Source organism: Sinocyclocheilus anshuiensis, unplaced genomic scaffold (genome assembly GCF_001515605.1).
Source record: "Sinocyclocheilus anshuiensis isolate Anshui unplaced genomic scaffold, SAMN03320099.WGS_v1.1 scaffold690, whole genome shotgun sequence".
NCBI lineage: Eukaryota > Metazoa > Chordata > Actinopteri > Cypriniformes > Cyprinidae > Sinocyclocheilus > Sinocyclocheilus anshuiensis.
In genome coordinates, this window is record NW_015547715.1 from 297,011 (window position 1) to 301,560 (window position 4,550).

The following is a 4,550-nucleotide window of genomic DNA, read 5'->3' on the forward strand; positions in this document are numbered from 1 at the left end:
TATACACACACATTTTAATGTTTTACTCTCTTTAATTTTAAATGTTTTAATTTTTTGAAGCATGATAAATTGAGTAAAATGTGATATACATTTTAATAACACAATTCTAATAACACATTTTAATACCACAACATGTGATATACTGACATAGCTATTCATGAAGCTTGCCATTTTTTTCTCTGTATTGCAAGATATAAATTTGAAATTGCAAGAAAAAATAGTTGACAGCTGCTGGATTCCCATAAAGGAGCTTAAAATCAAATTTGATTACATTTCTTTAAATAAATTTTTTTTATTTTACTTTTTTTTTGAAAGATTGTAGCTAGACTAGTTTATATGTAGTATTTGCATATTTATTGTTTGCTGTATTCAATACCTCTTAAGTTACTGAATCATATATATATATATATATATATATATATATATATTCATGCAACCTTTACTTTGTGACATGACAGCAAACGCATGTCCATACCATCTCTCTCTTACTTGCTCTTTCAGTGGTCCTTAGGTTGCCAGGGATGTAATAGGAAAGGTTCAATACACGTTAGTAAAATGATCCATCTTCATATTATTTGTCTACAATTAAACCTTTTTGGTGGCCGCAGTGCACTATAAAAGTAGCCCAAAAACATAATTTTCATGCCAAAGCATTTTCAAAATTTTTCAAAAGCCCATTTGTGCAGGAAAACCCTGGCAACCCTGCTATGTGTATATTAACTGTGTTATCCGTGTTTTAGATTCTTGTTCTGAATAAAACGAAAGAGCGAATGTTGCCCTATCAGTCCAATCAAGAGGAAGAAGATCCAGATATCAAGAAAATCAAGAAGGTAAATGATTGTCTACATTTGGATTGTCATACATTTGTTCACAATTATATATCCACCTCATTTACACAATATTTTTTGCTATTGTTTCTAGCGTAAGTGCAGTCATTTGGGCATCTCCGTTGCGTGTTTTCTCGCAGGTGCAAAGCTTCATGCGTGGTTGGCTGTGCAGAAGGAAGTGGAAGATCATCGTGCAGGGCTACATCTGTTCACCTCACGCTGAGAGCATGAGAAAGAGAAACCAGATCGTCTTTAACATGGTGGAGGCCGAGACGGAGTACGTGCTCCAGCTCTCCATCCTGGTCAACTGCTTCCTGCGGCCGCTCAGGATGGCAGCCAGCTCCAAAAAACCCCCCATTAGTCATGACGATGTCAGCAGCATCTTCCTCAATAGGTATATTTAATGTTCTGATGGTCAACTTAAATTAATTGAATACTTGGATGGAAAACTGTGGAAGCTTGTTTCCACCTCGGAATAAAAAATTAAAAAGTAACTGCGACTATTTATCTCACAATTCAGACTTTTTTCTTGCAATTAATATCTTACTATTCTGATTTTTTGTTTCCACCACAAAATAAATAATTTATATTGCATGATAAATATTTTTTATTGCAATTGCAAGATTATGTCTTGCAATTCTGAATTTATATCTCACAGTTCAGATTTTTTTTCTCAGAATTACAAGTTTATATCTTGCAGTTGTTTTGTTTTGTTTTGTTTTGTTTTGTTTTGTTTTGTTTTGTTTTGTTTTGTTTTGTTTTGCTTTGTTTCCAACACAGAATTAAAAAATGAAAACAGTAATTGCAATGGTTTTTTTTTCTTACAGTTTTTTATCTTGCAATTCTTATTTTCTCTGTGAGGGAAAAAAATCTGAACAATCTGTACATAAATGTTCTGTTCCAGATGTATACCACATTATTATTATTATTATTATTATTATCATTATTTATTTTTTGTTTTTTCCTTAGTCTTATTTAAATGTTCTCTCTGTTCTCATGCCATAAATGTATGTATGTATGTACCAAGAGCTCCTAAAAAAACACAACAAATTCCTTGTGTGTTTGCACACACTTGGCGAATAAAGCTCATTCTGATTCTGATTCTGATTATACAGTATTTCAGATTTTTTTTATTTTTGGCAAGCTGTTGAACAACAAAAAAAAAAACTTTTATTTTAACACCACCAATAAATGTTTAATATATGCAACTATCATATGATTAAAATATGCAACTATATGCAATTTTTTTTTAAAGTCTAATATGTTTTTCAGAAATTAATGCACCATGCATTTCTCTTCTTTGCTGTTTTTAAGTGAGACGATAATGTTTCTCCATGAAATATTTCATCAAGGCTTGAAGGCTCGGATAGCCAACTGGCCAACGTTAGTTTTAGGTGAGTTTGTTTAAGCTGCACTTTATATTTAATTCAGATTAAATTATTTATTTTATTTTATTTTTTCGCACACAGCCATTCATAGTACGAGGTGCAGTGCAATGGCTTTATGACTGTCCACATATAGAATAAAAATGAACATAAGAATAATTCTCTCAAGTCAGAATAGAAAGTATATAAATAATTTTACTGAGACAAATGAAATGTGTTGTTTGACTTCATTTCAATGCTCACGACCGCTTACATATCTCAGTTTGCCAGACAATGTTCACATAAACATGATGCTAATGTCTGAAAACTGAACTGTCACGTTTCAGCGGATCTCTTCGACATCTTACTGCCGATGCTGAACATTTATCAGGAGTTTGTGCGAAACCATCAGTACAGCTTGCAGGTTCTGGCGAACTGTAAACAGAACCGGGACTTTGACAAGCTTCTGAAGCAGTATGAAGCAAACGCCGCCTGTGAGGGCCGAATGCTGGAAACCTTCCTCACCTACCCCATGTTTCAGGTGAACCGCTGACCTCTGACCTTTGAGCAAGGAGCGTGAGAACAAACAATAGTAACACTAGCATACTGCACATTCCATTTCATTTAACTGTGGTTGATTGTGTTAAAATGAGTGTTTTTGTATTTTAATTGACAATTATTTCCATTATAATTATTAGATTCCACGATACATCATCAGCCTTCATGAGCTTCTCGCTCACACGCCTCATGAACATGTGGAGCGCAAGAGTCTGGAATTTGCCAAATCCAAACTTGAGGAACTGTCCAAGTGAGTAAAATTTTATTTTTATTTTATATTAATTTTATTATTTAAAAAAACGCCTAAAAACGCCTTTTGTTGTTCAGAGTTCAGAGAAAAAAATCAAAGGAAGCCTCTTTATATTAAGAGCCAATTTCGAGGGCTGTCGAGTTGCTGTATGGTTGCTTGAAAATTTAACAAAGTTCTTCAGATCAGTGTATTGGCTTCAAGGTCTAAAGAGAGGGTTTAAAGAGTCAAACTAGAGAATTAAAAGTTCTTCATGACGTTCTTCTATTGCTTCAGACTGTAAAAACATTGTTTGTTCTAATTAGAACCTTTATTTAAATTTTTTCTGTTTATATCAGTTTGGATCAAAATTATATAATAAAAAAATTTATTACGGAAATAAAAATAATATTGTATTTATTTTAAAGGGGTCATGAACTGCCTTTTTATTATTTGTTACTGTTCTCTGATGAACAGTACAACAGAACTAAACAGGCAGTGATGTAGAATCGGTGGGCGGGGCTAAACAGGCGGTGATGTAGAATCTGTGGGCGGGGCTAAACAGACAGTGATGTAGAATAGGTGGGCGGGGCTAAACAGGCGGTGATGTAGAATCTGTGGGCGGGGCTAAACAGACAGTGATGTAGAATAGGTGGGCGGGGCTAAACAGGCGGTGATGTAGAATCTGTGGGCGGGGCTAAACAGACAGTGATGTAGAATAGGTGGGCGGGGCTAAACAGGCGGTGATGTAGAATCTGTGGGCGGGGCTAAACAGACAGTGATGTAGAATAGGTGGGCGGGGCTAAACAGGCGGTGATGTAGAATCTGTGGGCGGGGCTAAACAGACAGTGATGTAGAATAGGTGGGCGGGGCTAAACAGGCGGTGATGTAGAATCTGTGGGCGGGGCTAAACAGACAGTGATGTAGAATAGGTGGGCGGGGCTAAACAGGTGGTGATGTAGAATCGGTGGGCTAGACTAAACAGGCAGTGATGTAGAATCTTTGGGCGGGGCTAAACAGGCGGTGATGTAGAATCGGTGGGCGGGGCTAAACAGACAGTGATGTAGAATAGGTGGGCGGGGCTAAATAGGCGGTGATGTAGAATAGGTGGGCTAGACTAAACAGGCAGTGATGTAGAATAGGTGGGCGGGGCTAAACAGGCGGTGATGTAGAATATGTGGGCGGGGCTAAACAGGCGGTGATGTAGAATGGGTGGGCGGGGCTAAACAGGCGGTGACGTAGAATCGGTGGGCGGGGCTAAACAAGCGGTGATGTAGAATCGGTGAGTCATAAAGTGGCTCATTCCACAAGCTGTTGTTTTGGCAGATTTGCTTCAATATAAGCTGTTTTTTGACTGACGAGAAAGTTGTGAGTTCTGATCTCTTATCTGTCAAAAGATCAAGGGAATTTTGATTTCTCTGTGCTTTAAAATAAAAATTATTATTTTTTAAAGTATATTGTTTTATTCATTTTAAATTACTATTATTTCTTTATTTAAAATTATATCAATATTAACATATGTGATAAAAAATAAACATACTTAAATTAGTTTAAAGCAAAGAATTTTTAAAAATA

At 35.9% G+C, this 4,550-nt stretch overlaps 1 pseudogene; it reads left to right on the top strand.

The window, feature by feature from the left end:
* Positions 1 to 4,550, top strand: part of LOC107704149 (ras-specific guanine nucleotide-releasing factor 2-like) — a 49,315-nt pseudogene that overhangs the window by 13,634 nt on the left and 31,131 nt on the right.